Raw genomic sequence first — 17,076 nt, 5'->3', positions numbered from 1 at the left:
TTGCTGAATGATGTAATTCTCTTACTGTCTTGAACTATGAATTAATTTAGCAACAAGACTTGGTGGGGAAAAATGACTTGTACTAGCCTAGCCCTGAAGGAAATCTGATGGAAAAATTCTTAAGATCGTATAAGGACAACCTAGTGGATGTGCATCACTGCTATTGTTTTCTTCTGGAACAAGTGAATATCCATTCTGACAGAGAAGTCAGTGGATGGCTTAATCAAACTTGTCGTGGTCTCACTTTTGTAGTAGTTGAATATAGATGACAATTTGTTTTCGAGTGCTCTCTGTTACAGCACTTTCTCTGACATATGGCCACTCTACTGTGGCTCCTAGTTATTAAACGTTCTCACTCTAAAGACCGATCCTTATCCGCTCAAATAATTATTTCGTGGGGAGGATATTTGAAAGAGGATAAGTCATCAGGTTATGATTTTAAAACAATGACCCCAGTCCAAACAAAAAAGCATGCATATTCATTATGTAAGGTTTGAAGGGCATCATATAGTGAAACGTTTTCTTTTTCTAAATCAGAGATGTTTTCCACAGAAATATGCATGATACCTCAGTACATTTTTTGATGTCTTCTTGTGTGGTTACAGGCATATACAGTTTACTTCTTTTGTTGCTTATGACAACTTTGGGGGTGTCACCTAACATGCTTCTAGTTCCACGTTATCATACTTAAGCCATTTAGAACTATTTTTCACAGGTAACATAAGAACAAATCATTAGCAAGGCAGTCACGTTTAGCTGCTCATTTAATTAAATCAGTGCTATGAAGCATGGATTTACCAGCATGAATAAAACTGAAATAATTATTATTTCATCTGCACAAAATTGCAAACTTATTTGGGATTTCATTTAAATGGTTAACATTTTACACAGCTGACCTAAACACACTCCAAAAACAATTAACATTTGAGCACTTGTCATACATATTAATTAATAATGGTACTGAAGCAAATGAAAAGATGCTCGGCAGTTTTAAGCCAAACATTAATAGAATGGAAGTTTGAGGCATCAAAAGAATGAAATGTATTTCTAGTAGGGATCTTCTTAGAGTTTAGAAAAATGTGTATTGAGTCATTCTCTTCCCTCCCACCGAGCTACTTCCCACCTTTTCATTCTAAGGCAGGCTGTGTACCCCTTAAATTCCTCTTCCTTATCTCTATAGGAATCTATTTCCCTCTTGTATTTGTTGCCTCTCTGCCAAGTGATGGCAGATGTTGGGGGCGGGGCTTGCAGGTTGGGCTTCCATTGGAAGACAAATCAGAGATGTGGAATCTGGGTATATTCTTAATACAACCTTTTTGTTTACACATATACTAGTCCCTGAACAGACGTGCTTACAAATGATCCACAGGCAAAACCCGCTTAAGTTCCTCAGCCTAAATATCCATGTCTAGTTCCCATGCAGCAACTCTTGTGTTGCTAGAAATGGAAAACTAGGAAGATTCTGCAAGCTGGGAAGCAGCAGAAAATTATCTGTAACAACTTAACTAAATTACACACTAGATTCTGTGATTGTTTTCCAGATGAGTAACTCAAGGATGAAGAATGGATCTGTGATCCATTTGGAATATTGCTGGAAAATGTGAGTCTGCCTATGGAGGAAGAATCTTAGCTGCTCGAATTGTCTTGCAATCATAGTCTACAGAGAAAATATACTGAAATGAGTCTTCCCAGTTGTGTGCAGCACTGCAGGTGAATAACCTGTTCTTGCTAGCCATACTATTAGTTATTTTGCCATTCAGTGTGACATACTTGTGTGAAATAGGATTTTCAGCTATGAGTCAACTGAAAAATAAAAGCAGAAACAGGGATGTTGAGCCTGACCTTGGGACTGCACTGATTTACACCAAACTTTGATAAACTCATCAAAGAGAAGCAACCTCAGGTTTCTCATTAAGTGGAACCTAGGATTTATATAAGAAATACTTAAATGCAATATTGAGATATTTGCTACATTTAATGCTTAAGTTAATGTGTATCTTATATATTGTGAGTAACAAATATTGAATATGCCAGACTTTTTTTTTTTGCACTACAGCTATTTATTGGGTTGCAACAGGCCAAATGGGTCTTGAGCCTAAAAAGGTTGAGAACCACTGTATAGTCAATGCCTGTAACAGAACATGTTGGCCCTTTAAGGACAGGTTCTGTGCCTACCACTCCTGTTACTTTCTCAGTCCAGGACTTTGTGGAGTTTTGCTCTTGAAGGGAGCGTGGGTACTGTTGGCTGAAAGCAAGGCCTTTTGAGAAGGAGATGTGGGAATGAGGCTATAAGAAGTAGCCATTTCTACTGTGGGAAGAAACTGAGAGAGAGCGAGAGAGCAATAGCCTGCTGATAGGGCTCTGTAATGACTTGGGCAAAGATTGTGGTGTGTCTCCCAGGAGAGGCACTGCTGAAGAAGTGTGTGGAAGGACCTGGAAGAAGGCCTAGGACAGAGGGAGGAAAGCAGGCAGGGAGGCAGCCCCGATGGAAGAGTGAAGTGAAAATATGGGAAACTGGAGCAGATGACTCCTTCACTACTTAAGTCAGTTGCAGCCAAGGGACTTGGGATCCTCTGTGCCTCCTAGTGCCACCTTGAGGTGACGTGCTGATACCCATATGTAAAGCTGGACCCATGTAACCAAGGGACAAAGGACTTTGTAAACCCCTGCAGCCAAGGGGTGAAAGGCTAATTGATTACCCAAGTTCCTGTGAACCACTGAAAGGAGAATTGTGGCTCTGGAGTGGAATTAAGTGAAGGCTTTTTGTTGAACTTCTGTCTTATTTGGACTTGCATCAGCCCTGGACTGGGCAGAATCTGTTTTGATGGAAGAGCTAAATTACCTACCCTACTGGGTGAGCGAAGTTAAGGCACTGTTGGAAGGGGAAACTGAGGCAGTGACTGCACCCAATGAGGAGGAGGAAAGACAAACTGTGTTGTCATTGTGCTAACTCCTCTGTCATTGTCACATGAGGTGATCTCGGAGTAGGTGACTCCTTCTGAGCTAGCAGCTCATCACTTACGGGAGGCTTTTGGGATTGTTTGGGAGTGGAATCCCCACCAGTTACTAATCTCAGGTCTCCTGCCTGGGAATGGGATGCATTACTGATGACTCACACCAGACCAGCCTAGTCATTAAGTTTCTGATTAAGAGTAATTCTTATAAAAGTAATTCTTACTCCAAACATAAATCTATAGCAGTGGCAGGAAATTGGGTTGAAACTAGAGAAACAACTCAAATTAAGATTATTCCTTGCTAACAGACTAGTTAGATAGGAAGGACATAATTTTTGAACTGCCTGGAACAAATCTGTAACATTTATACTTACCAAAATGCCTGCATTATCTATTGCTTAATCAGTAGTTGTGTAAGAAATCACTATGTGGTTATCAGAGTATAGGAAACAGCTTTACTGCTTCCATTACAAAGTAACATTATGCTATAGCAGCAAACTACCTTCATAAATCATTTGTATTGGGAATATATTTGTCAGGTTTCACATAGATTGTGTAATTATCACATAATTTTATTTCAAGGGTTCATAACAGGACATTAGATATGACATTTGGTAATATAAACAGTGCATTTGACTTCACATTGCAGTTAGCAGCAAATGTTTACAGAACTTGGCTCTGAAGGATTTTTATACCAGCCTTTGACAGTTACTACTCTTTCAGGTTCTCAGAATTCATGTTGTATCTATGGCATATGTAGGAGCAGTTTGTCAGTTGTTGGGTCAGTTTCATGACATGTGTCATGCGTTACAAGGCAGACATAAACACTTTGCGCTATGTCAGGACTGGAAATGTATTGTCCATCAAATTTCAGAGCTGAAAAAAGCCAGAGAAAATAATAAAATCCAAAAGACTGTTTGTATCTTAAAATTTTAAGATACAAAGAAAATAGAAAAGGAGGACTTGTGGCACCTTAGAAACTAACAAATTTATTTGAGCATAAGCTTTCGTGAGCTAGAGCTCACTTCATCGGATGCAGAGAACAGGACCCCTCAGCCGGGTCCATTTTGGGAGGCAGTGAGCCAGACAACCACGTCTGCACTTCACTCCACATCCCCAGCCAGCCCCAAACTGACTCCCCCTCTAGCCTCTCCTCCTCTGGGCTTTGTCCCTTTCCTGGACCAGGAGGTCCCCTGATCCCTTTGTTCTCCAACCCTTTAGCTCTCACCTTGCAGGGGGGAAAGGCCAGGCCATCAGTTGCCAGGAAACAGGGTGTCGGCCATTCTCTGTGTCCAGACCCCTGCATACACCTGCCCTCTGGAGCTCTGCAACGATCAGCTTATGCTTAAATAAATTGGTTAGTCTCTAAGGTGCCACAAGTACTCTTTTTTTCTTTTTGCGAATACAGACTAACACGGCTGCTGCTCTGAAACCTGCAAAGAAAATGGCTGGCTGAAATTCAAGATTCAGAAACTGGTGGGGTCACTGAAGAATACTTAGAGTGTATCGAAGACCAGTTAAAAGCATAATATGGCTTTGTACATCTTCGAGTTTCTCATGCACAGTGCATTATAGAATTACATAGTGTGTATGGTATATCTAAAGATCCAGTGGGAGTTGACACAGCTTAGGAAAGGTCTTCTTAAAATGCTGAAGCTATACTAAATGCAGAACCTACTAACTATGTACAACAAATTATATTCAATGCTCTGTCCAATTTCTGCAACACGGAAACTCCAGGGAATCAGTCTTTTACAGCACCCAAGCTTACCTGTCAGGGAACAATAGAACTTCATTGATAGGAGATGCTCCTGTTTTTTAACGCCTGTCAGCGGCTGTCAAGATCCACAGGGTGTGCAAGAACTGTATGAAGATCTGTGGTATAGGAGTGTACCCTTCTTAGTGACAGGCCCTAGGCCTCCATTTTACTAAAGTGACCCAGCTGTTCTGAGACTGGGTCCCTGGCTTCAGCACTTCTGTTTCTTGCTGTGGCTCCTTTTAGCTGGTCCAAATGAGCATGGATCCTTGTTGGGAAGACTTCACCCGTTGAGAGCGATGCAACCAGCACATGTTTGCAGTGACTCAGGGCAGCCTTTTCTAAATAAGACATTATTTATTAGTCAGCTGGAATACTGTATTTAGGGACACTGGGTTAAAATGGTAAAACAAAGACTAAACGCATGTCTCTCCCTTAAGTAGCCACCTTCTACTTGCTCAGTTAGGTGAGTCCCTCTTTGCCCTGGCCCGGTAGGCAGACTGCATGGTTGCAGCAACCTCCCTGCCTTGCTCAACTATTCCGTGTGGAATTACACAGCACATGGAGATCCAGTTAAATATCTCTGTCTCAGTTCTTTGTCTCAAGTCCCAGTAACACTATTTTCATGTATACTGTTCCTCCCCACAGTGGGGGTTGTGAGGAGACAGGCAATTTACCCACATAATCCAAAAAAATTCCCTTGGCTAGCAATTATTAAAGGTTAATGGTCTTGTCTTTTGGTCTTCCAGTGTAGTTCCACTCACGTGTTGTTAGTTCGTGATAGTCCATTCATACAAGCCCAGGATGTCTCCACCCTAATCAATTTATCATGTATTCCTCTGTCTCTCTGAAAATTAGTCCTTTCACACCAAGTGAGTAGGAATACAAGAGATACTTTTCATAAAAATAATAAAGAAATTTCCCACATTCCCCACAGCAGGAAAACTTTGTACCTGTGCAAGTGTCATGGCAAACCTGGTCGCTGAACTTGTGAACTTGTCCTCACCCATAACTATTTCACATTTGGGGACAATGTATACCTTCAAATCAGCGGCACTGCTATGGGTACCCACATGGCCCCATAGTATGCCAACATTTTTATGGCTGATTTAGAACAACGCTTCCTCAGCTCTCGTCCCCTAATGCCCCTACTCTACTTGTGCTACATTAATGACATCTTCATCATCTGGACCCATGGAAAAGAAGCCCTTGAGGAATTCCACCATGATTTCAACAATTTCCATCCAACCATCAACCTCCGCCTGGACTAGTCCACACAAGAGATCCACTTCCTGGACACTACGGTGCTAATAAGTGATGGTCACGTAAACACCACCCTATACCGGAAACTTACTGACCGCTATGCCCACCTACATGCCTCCAGCTTTCATCCAGACCACACCACACGATCCATTGTCTACAGCCAAGCTCTACGATACAACCGCATTTGCTCCAACCCCTCAGACAAAGACAAACACCTACAAAGATCTCTATCAAGCATTCTTACAACTACAGTACCCACCTGCTGAAGTGAAGAAACAGATTGACAGAGCCAGAAGAGTACCCAGAAGTCACCTACTACAGGACAGGCCCAACAAAGAAAATAACAGAACGCCACTAGCCATCACCTTCAGCTCCCAACTAAAACCTCTCCAACGCATCATCAAGGATCTACAACCTATCCTGAAGGACGACCCATCATTCTCACAGATCTTAGGAGACAGGCCAGTCCTTGCTTACAGACAGCCCCCCAACCTGAAGCAAATACTCACCAGCAACCACACACCACACAACAAAAACACTAACCCAGGAACCTATCCTTGCAACAAAGCCCGTTGCCAACTGTGTCCACATATCTATTCAGGGGACACCATCATAGGGCCTAATCACATCAGCCACACTATCAGAGGCTCATTCACCTGCACATCTACCAATGTGATATATGCCATCATGTACCAGCAATGACCCTCTGCCGTGTACATTGGCCAAACTGGACAGTCTCTACGTAAAAGAATAAATGGACACAAATCAGATGTCAAGAATTATAACATTCAAAAACCAGTTGGAGAACACTTCAGTCTCTCTGGTCACTCGATTAGACCTAAAAGTGGCAATACTTCAACAAAAAAACTTCAAAAATGGACTCCAAGGAGAGACTGCTGAATTGGAATTAATTTGCAAACTGATACAATTAATTTAGGCTTGAATAGAGACTGGGAGTGGATGGGTCATTACACAAAGTAAAACTATTTACCCATGTTTATCGCCTCCCCACCCCCACCCCCCACTGTTCATCAGACGTTCTTGTCAACTGCTGGAAATGGCCCACCTTGATTATCTCTACAAAAGGTTCCCCCCCCCCGCCTGCTCTCCTGCTGGTAATAGCTCACCTTACCTGATCACTCTTGTTACAGTGTGTATGGTAACACCCATTGTTTCATGTTCTCTGTGTATATAAATCTCCCCACTGTATTTTCCACTGAATGCATCCGATGAAGTGAGCTGTAGCTCACAAAAGCTTATGCTCAAATAAAGTTGTTAGTCTCTAAGGTGCCACAAGTTCTCCTTTTCTTTTTGCGAATACAGACTAACACGACTGCTGCTCTGAAACCTGTACAAAGTCTGTACCTGGGGAAAGGAGCTTGTAAGCAATCTGGCCACAAGACTTCTGGCCTGGCCACTGCCCATCTAGACTGACTAGCCACAAATACAGGTCATCAGCTGGGAACTGCAGTCTCAGTTACAGAAAATCCAAGACTGAAAGTGCAGCCCATTGACCAGTTAGACAGGACTAGAGAAGAGTGCCACAGAGACAAACACATGAGCCATATGACTTTCACAGGGTGGCAATTAATGTTACTCTGCATAGCCATATAACCTGTATTCTTGGCAAGTTATGGAGGCAGTGTTGGCTCTTGATGAAGACTGGGTGACTCCTGGGTTCTGTTCCTCATAATTTCACTAATATGTTGAGTGACATTGGTCAAGTTACTTAGCCTCCCTATGACTCCATTTCCCCTTCTGCAAAATGACATCATCTTGTCTACCTCAAAGGTGCTGGGAGGCTACATTAATATTTAAGTGCATTGAAGTCTTCACATGGAAGCTGCCACCAGGACTGTCCTTAGGCATACACAGCTGCATAGGGGACCCTAAAATTTGGGGTATCCCGGGTCTTAATGTCCATCCTTCTGCCTCTTCCTATCCCTGTTCTGACCTTTCCTGCAGGCACCGGCCACAGCTGACTGCTGCAATCTGGTGAGTCTTCCTCCAGAGGAGATCTAGTAACTTAGAAGTGAAAAAGCCTGCCAGACCTATTAGCACAACTTTGAAACTGTTAAAGAGCCATTCAAGGGGTAATGAAGCCATTTAACAGGCATTTGCCAACCCCCAGATATATAGTGTCAGTTTCTAAATTTACTGACAAAAACAGTTTTGCATTACTGTAATATTTACTCAGAACATGTTAGTCTATAGGACCTTAGTTTAAAATTTGCTTTAAAAATATTTCATTAGTGTGTTGTTGAAGATGATAAAATCACATCTCTAAAAAATCCTTACACAGATTTTTAGATGCACAATCTGAGTATTCATCTTTAGCCTTAAATGCTTGGATCTTCAGACATATAGTTTTTAAAATAAATCCTTCAAAAGACCACCCTTATCTAAAATACACGTTTAAATTTTAATTACTATGGTACAAAAAACTTGCTTCCAAAGTCTTTCTGTACTTTCTATCCATCCCTTTTTCCCTTCACCCCCATGTTGAAGAGAGCCCTTAAACACCCCTTTCCTTTCAGATAGCTGAACAAACGACTTTCCCTTTCTTTACTTCTGACTATTAGATGAACTAGTTTTAAGAGAACCCTCCAGCAAAATCAGTACCTTAGTAAGATATAAAACCCTTTGTTATGCCTAAAATATTTGGAAGCATATTTTTTAAAGTTGGTGAAATTTCATAAACATAACAACATGTCTATTGTTATGGAGATCACACAAAGTAATTAGTGTTCCCCTTTTCTAAAAGCATTGAACGTTGTTATGAACACACTAAACCTCTGTGACTGATTAATTTAAAATAATGTCTTTATTTCAGTGAGTTAAATATGTAGTAATCTGGAATGATTACTTTATGAAGGTTTAAGAGTACATTTAAAATATCATATCAGCTTAGAAATACTGATTAAGAAAATGTAAAACCGAGAAGAGCTGCATCATGTATTCCGTAATATTTAATGTTGTATTCAGCAGGACAGCTGACTTGCCCTTAGTACAAAGTTTTTGCAGATAAATCTCTGACAGACTTCAGGGTATATCAAAAAACCCGTGACTGACATTTTTTTTATTCCCAAATTTAGTGCTTTTAATGAGGTACCTTCTGCATGTCCAGTCTTCATCTTCTGGCATGCAGTGGGAAATATGCTCCATTTTCTTTAGGAAAAAAATTGCAGTGTTTTTTTTTTCAAATGTCATTTGCTTCATTTGGGTTCAGGGATTTGGCTGGAAGGGGGTGATCAGGGAGCGGAAGGGAAGAGTGGGGAGAGGGCGGGGCCACAGCCAGAAGAGGTGGGCTGGGGAGCTAGCCTCCCCAAGCAGCAGCTTCACCCACTGCCCATGACAGCAGGTAAGAGTGGGTTGGCTCCCGCACACCCAGCGCGCACTACAGGGGCCGTATTCACAAAGCCGAATGTGCTGGCGCTGTGTATTCTGCATGAGGGAGAGGGTACGGCGTCTCTGCGGGGAACTGTGACTCTCCCTCATCTTGAGACTTGGTATCCTTTGCTGTCTCATCCCTCCCGCACCAGGGCTGCGAGCCTGGGCTGCCGTCGGGCTTAGGGGCACCAGTTTAATAATACTGCACAGGACCCCATAAATCCGAAGGACAGCCCTGGCTGCCTGTCTTATTACTACAAAGTGTTGGTATTGTGACTGACTGTTGAAGATCCTTGAAAGCATTGTATATAATATGCAAGTCATACATATGTGTGTACATATACACAAATACCTTTTGAATACTCTTTAGAAACTAGTATGCTTGTATAAAATATGTCTGAATTTTCTAAATGACACTGTGGTGATAAACCTCAAAGTGAGCAAGCAATGTTCAAAAGGGAGTTGGAAATATATTATATCAACACAGCATCGTAGCAAACCAAAAGAAAGACAGAACATATTAGTCCTGGAAATCACACACTGTTTTTTCTCCTCCCAGATCCCTACACCATGGTAAGGTGGGAATCCATCACATTTTGTCTAAGAGCGTTCTGATTCTCAGCTTGTTGTTATGCTCCTCAGTCTGACTTATATTATCTTTTCAAAGTAGCCTTTCCTATCTCACTCTCCTGCCGGTGGGCCCTCTAAATCTGGAAATGACAACCAGAGCGCTGGTAGCTCTAAAATTGGTATATGTTTCTGAAATGTTGCTAGAGATTTTAATTATTCTTTAATACATCTGTGTTAGCAAGCATCAATGAGGCATCTGTGGTTGCTGGACTGTTAATTTTTTTAGTTACAGTAAAAATGATCATTGATAGGGTTTTTATACGTACAAGGATGGCTTAGAAAAAAAAGAGTAAAGGTTAGGATTTTATAACTGTTCTAGAAGTGGCTTATTCATCTGTGTGGAGGTTGGTTGGCTGATATTTCATTTTTGTTGTTTTCAGCACAGATGAAATCTAAGCATTGATTTTGCTATTGCTATTGCTCTGTATAGTGTAATTGTAATAATACATGCAATTGATAATGGCTTTCATTCACTTGCATTATTTTGGTATATTGATATTTTGTTATGATGAAATAACTCTGCATTTTGTAGCTGAATCTTCAAAATACAAAAATTGTGAAGAAAGGGATGGCCTTGTGGTTAAATGCACTGTGCTGGAGATGTGGGTTGGCTCTTCCTGAGCATTTTTGGCAAATCACTTTATCTCTGTGCCTCAGCTCCCATCAGTAGAACGAGGATAGTAATACTTCCTTTCTCCCAGCCTTTGCCTGTCTTGTCTATTTAGAGTATATGCTTGTCAACGCTGTCTCTTGATATGTGTATGTACAGCACCTGGCACAATTGGGCCCTGACGTTGACTGAAATCTAGTGGTGCTACTGTAATAAACACATAATAAAACCTCTTATTTTGAATAAGGGAAGGTGTACAGATTTCCAGACAGCAAATTCTTCACTGTTCATTAGACATAGACTATAAAGCTCTTGGATTATAGGCTCTCTCTCTCTATAGAAGCTGGCTGCGTAACATTGAGAGCTTTGGAAACTGTGCTCACCTTCCACTGCTTAAGTTTGTTTGTAATGGTTAGTTATTTGTGCAGTTTTCATTATTTCACTGAAATGTACATCACAGCCGACTTTTGTTTGCTGATTGTTTCCCCAAGGCGATGATTTTTACTCTTGTCACTACCAATTAGGGGAAAGTCCATTATCCTCACAACGAACCAGTGGGTTTCATTTCTATCTCTGGAAGAGAAGGAACTTCTGGAGATTAGAAAATTTGATTGATTACAGCAATGATGCATGGATGAAATCCTTAGTTCCAAATGCAGATGGTGGTACTGCCAAACTCTGTCTAATTTGAGCAAAGGCCTTTTGCGAAGCGTACAATATACCCAGAAGGCACTACAACTTGCATCTTTAATATATCATTCCAATCAGTTCTTTGAAAAGTATTGTGTTTTTTAAAAGACAAATACAATTTTCCCAACAGAAATTTTGCATTAAATTCTTAGAGGCATATAAAAATCAAGTAACAAGTCCTGCTACATAGCTGCTTTTTGTATTGTTTTAAATTTACGTTGTGCTGAATTTTAAATAAAACCTATATGATATTCTCCCAGATATTGTCCTCCTAAGCAGTTCCTACGATTCTGTGAGTAAATAACCAGTCTCTGATATTAGCTTTGAATTTTTTAAGTTAAGAGAAAATGCATGTGGTCTGGACATGCTATGAATGTAATTATAATACTTTACACTTCCATGGAACCTCTTATCTCAGAGGATCCCAAGGCGTTTATCAAATAATGAATGAGATTCTGTGCTCTCAGAGGCACAGCACAGAGTTCGCAGTTCAGGGAAAAGGGGATTAATTTGGCTTTAAACTACCCTTTCACGCGCCTGACTCAGATGGCTCTTGAGGAGTGTAGTTTGGACAGTCCCTCAGGACTAAGTTTATGGCAGCCGGGCCCACACCTACCTATGGGCAGCAGTGCTACCCAGAATCCCCGCAGTACTGTGTTTTAGCCCTACCTCTGACATGGCCTTCCCACCCACACCACAGTTATTCCTCTGGCACCCCCTCCTACACCAGTACTTACAAGGGGTCCTCAGAGGTGACTGTGACTGTCCCTATAATGCCTGTGCCTTGGATCTGTTACCTGGCATACAGGGGCTAGAGCAAGGTGAGAATCTTATCTCGTATACATGAATCACATACCTCCCAGTGCAGTAACAGTTGGCAGGCATGCAGAAAACACTGCACACTAGCAGAGGTTGGGGGAAATGCTGACAAAAGACATGGGGGAAATCCATTGTCCTATAGACTGCACTATGTTTTTTTCTGCTGTATCTGTAGGGTAGATGGGACCTTGTGTTTTTTGGGTCTCATCCAAAAGACCCACATTTATTTATTTATTTTATTTATTTGAATTTTTACCAATGAAAATAGAAGTCTGCCCATCCAGTTCTCTGGGTGCCCCTAACAATCTCTTAAAAATACACAGAAGAGTCCTGTCAATTTCAGGGGTGAAAGTAACTTACATTTCTTACTGATACAGTCCTGCCACAAGCAACCCACCTCTTCTAGACCTTTAATTTCATGGATCCCTTTGCATAACTTTGATATAGAAGTTAAAGCTACTGCTACCAATACTGTCTCGAATAAAACTTTAATATTGCAATAAAAGCCTGAAAAGTGAAAACTCACTCAGTCAGATTTCACTCCTCCCTCCTCCTTCGGCCAGGCTGTGGAAGGCGGCTAGGCTTGGCGCTTCACTCCTGCCTCGCGCTCAGCAGCGGCCGCAGCTCCTCTACGCAGCTTGCAGCGGGGAGGAGGGGGGACTGGCTGATGGACAAACCCAGGGGGCGCCTGCATAACAGCTTAAACTCAGCTCCGTCCGCGGTTCAACCCGCCGGATTAGGGGCCATTTCTGGCATCCTTGTTTATTTCACAGTTGTTGGTGTGACCAAGAGGCAGGTTTTTTTTCTGCTCTGGATCCAATACACAAATACAATTAGAATCGGGGACCACTTCTGAGTTCAAGTCTATCCCTCCCCATCAGAGGATGGATGTGATGTCCAAACTCCTTGCAGATCCTCACTGAAATTTTATTTGGAAAAAAAAGATGGAGAATGAGGTGGGAAGATGTGTCATGATGACTGGGACTTATTTTTGGCAAAGGAATTTTGCTTAAGCAATGGAAGAATCACACAGAAAGCAATTTGCCTGATAGAGAAAACCACAAAGAGATCAGATAGGAAAACTGAATATTTAAGGATATTATTGTGTGTGAGATCTTCATCCATTGCCAGGAGGGGATCATCCACCAGAGGTGTAACCAGATTGACAGAGGTCAAGGGAGACCCAAAGCCACTGGATACCATGAGAATTGTCTCACCAAAATGGTTCAATTTTTTAAAATATGAAAGATTCAACAGAGGTTTGTCAAGGTTCCTTCCCCACTCTGAACTCTAGGGTACAGATGTGGGGACCTGCATGAAAGACCCCCCTAAGCTTTATTTTTACCAGCTTAGGTTAAAAACTTCCCCAAGGTACAAACTTTGCCTTGTCCTTGAACCCTATGCTGCCACTACCAAGGGTGTTAAACAAAGAACAGGGAAAGAGCCCACTTAGAGACGTCTTCCCCCCAGAATATCCCCCCAAGCCCTACACCCCCTTTCCTAGGGAAGGCTTGATAAAAATCCTCACCAGGTTGTACAGGTGAACACAGACCCAAACCCTTGGATCTTAAGAACAATGAAAAATCAATCAGGTTCTTAAAAGAAGAATTTTAATTAAAGAAAAAGTAAAAGAATCACCTCTGTAAAATCAGGATGGTAAATACTTTACAGGGTAATCAGATTCAAAACATAGAGAATCCCTCTAGGCAAAACCTTAAGTTACAAAAAGACACAAAAACAGGAATATACATTCCATTCAGCACAGCTATTTTAGCAGCCATTAAACAAAAGAAAATCCAACGCATTTCTAGCTAGATTGCTTACTAACTTTTTACAGGAGTTCTGAAGAGCATTCCTGACCTGGTCCCGGCAAAAGCATCACAGAGACAGACAGACCCTATGTTCCCCCCCCAACTCCAACTTTGAAAGTAACTTGTCTCCTCATTGGTCATTTTGGTCAGGTGCCAGCAAGGTTATCCTAGCTTCTTAACCCTTATAGGTGAAAGGGTTTTGCCTCTGGCCAGGAGGGATTTTATAGCTCTATATACAGAAAGGTGGTTACCCTTCCCTTTGTCTTTATGACAAGGGTGATAGTTGGCCAGATTGTCAGCGCCAAGAGATGGTTTCTTGAGTGCGGGACGTAAATCAATGGGACTACTTGCATGACTAAATGCTCTCCAGTGTGATCAAGAGCTACACAATCAGGCTCACAAATCACTTTAAAGACTGAGGAGTTAGAGCCTGTTGGTTCTTCTCTGGTATTTGATACAGTATGGAGTGGGAGTTTCTCAAAAATCTGTAGATATGCCGTTGTGTTTGAAATATTAAAGGCAATGTCTACATTATGAGCTAGGGATGAGAGTCCCTTGCTCGTGTACACATACTTGTGCTAGCTTGCACTGAGCTCGTGAGGGTACATGGATATGAATAGCAGTATAGCCTGTGTATCGGCAGCAAAGGCACAGCTGAGCCATGCTCAGTACATGCCCACCTGTTTCAGATGGACTTGTATTTGGCATGGCTCAGCCATGCCTCCACCGCTGCTCTTGGTGCTACTGCCGACTTTCTAATTTCTGAGAACCCGGACACTACATGAGAGCCAGAACCTCCCCCGCTCCCCACCTCTTCCCCCGAGGCCCCGCCCTGTTCCACCTCTCCTCCCGAGGCCCTGCCCCCATCACTCGCGGCTCTCCCCCAACCCCTTCTTCGATCCCTCCCCGCACCAGCTGGGCTCCCTCTGCTCCGGGGCTAGAAAGTGACCCCAGCTGAGCAGGGGCTGGTGTGGGTTGAGGTACTTATGAGAAAAGATATATGTGTGTATATATATGTATATAGGCAAGAAAGCAGGCTAGCCTTAAATGTATCTCATGTACCTGTTATGTATGTCAGTTCATTGCCAGGACATTTCTGTGATTGCATTATTTACCTGTGGTCAGAACTTTCCCATAAACTCTATTTTCAGCTCCCCAAATACTTCGGGTTTTCCATTGGGTCGTTTATCTGCGCAAAGTTTTTCTGTTCAAAGTTCATAGCTCTCAAGCCTTATGCTAATTTGCTGAAGTTAATGTCTTACAGGGTATAGGCCGTAGGTTTCTTGCTTTACTGCTGAATATAATGCAAGGCAGAATATACTGCAAAGCAGTAAATATAATAAAGGCAAACTAGACTGGGCTACATCCCCCCCCCCACTAGAAAACAATTTTGTTGTTTTTGACTTAAAAGCTTTTGCCTTATGGGGATTTGGTCAGTGTCGTCATGCAGTGGCAGCTAGAGCTTTTTCTGGTTTCATTTTGCTGCTGCTTCGGTGGCAGACCATTTGTTTCCAGTCACACATACCCCACACCATCAAGAGAACTTTCATAAACCTTGAAAGACCATTTTGGTAGAAATTCAGTTGGGGATGAAATTTATTATTTTTTATAGAAGTATGTATTTTGACGATGTTTATATCCACTTCCCCAATTCCTTTGCATTTCACTTATTTTGTTAGATAGTAAATTCTTTGGGGGCACAGGCTGGCTCCATGTATCTCTGGATAGCATCTAGCACATTATGGGTACTGCCAGAAAACAAATGAATATAATAACTTGGAAGGACTGATGAAGTTTTGGGTCAGGTCTTATTTTATACAAAGCAGTTTGCCTATCTCCTTCTAAAACATTTCACTGTCACCTATTCTAAACTCCTATTTTCATTGCTTCTTTCATTTGTAGAAACAATGAAAGAAGATTTTGTGGGAAAACTGTAATTTTGCAAAGGAAAGGGGGTGAACACTAGAGGACAGTAGCAATTAGAAAAGAAGGAACATACTCTCTGGGCAGCAGAGGAAGCCGTAGAGAAAGGGAGTTCTTTCCTTCTGGACTCTAATGGTGAAATTTATCTCTGTGCAGACAGTCAGCATGAGGCCTATGCATCTCTTCACCATTGTGTTGAAGTAATGTGAAGTAAAGTGCTGCAGGGGAGTCCCAGTTAAAATTCCGTCACCAAATTTAAGGAAGGAAAAGGATAATTTCCCTCCCTCAGAGGAAGCTGACTGGTAGTGTGGGTACAGCTATAGCATCCCTGCCAGAGATGATTTTGTCCCGGTGGCTCATAACATTACTTTTAAAGAGCAAACTTTTTTGTCTGTGGAATGGAACAGATTGCACCAGGTGACAGAGATTTTCAAACTATTGCTCCAAGAGAAAGTATCGTAGACTTCCCTTATAACGGGTGGCCAACCTGTGGCTCTGCAGCTGCATGCGGCTCTTCAGAGATTAATAGGAGGCTCCTTGCATAGGTGCTGACTCTGAGGCTGGAGATACAGATGCCAACTTTCCAGTGTGCCGGGGGGGGTGCTCACTGTTCAACCCCCTGCTCTGCCTCAGGTCCTGCCACCACTCCATCCGTTCCCCCAAGGCCCCTGCCCCTTCTCCCGAGCCTGCCATGCCCTCGCTCCTCTCCCCTCCTCACCAGAGCCTCCTGCGCACTGCAAAACAGCTGATTGCGGCGGGTGGGAGGCGTGGGGAGGGAGGGGGAGGCGCTGATTGGCAGGGCTGCCGGTGGGCGGGAGGTGCGGGGGGCTGGAGTGGGGTAGTCATTGGGGGCTGTTGACATATTACTGTGGCTCTTTGGCAATGTTCATTGGTAAATCCTGGCTCCTTCTCAGGCTCAGATTGGCTACCCCGCCTTATAAGGTCATCCTTTGTGCTTCGTCCCCTCCCGTCCTTTTCACATATACACTTGTTTTACCATCCATATCCTTGGTATAGTTTTCAGGAATGAAGCATAACCATTTCCAGCAAATGCACTCATAGTTTAATTCTGTTTGCCCAGTGGTATAGTCTCCCTCCTTGGTTATAGTTATGAGGAGGTATTTTTGTGTAAGAAAATGAACAAATAGATTCCCAGCTCCTCACCTCTCCTCATGAGCACATTAAACCCTAGTTGGTGTGGTTTATCAGAGACCAAGTTGAGGAGGGAGT

The sequence above is a fragment of the Natator depressus genome, chromosome 11 (assembly GCF_965152275.1).
Source record: "Natator depressus isolate rNatDep1 chromosome 11, rNatDep2.hap1, whole genome shotgun sequence".
Classification (NCBI taxonomy): Eukaryota; Metazoa; Chordata; order Testudines; family Cheloniidae; genus Natator; species Natator depressus.
Note: the sequence above shows the minus strand (reverse complement) of the source record.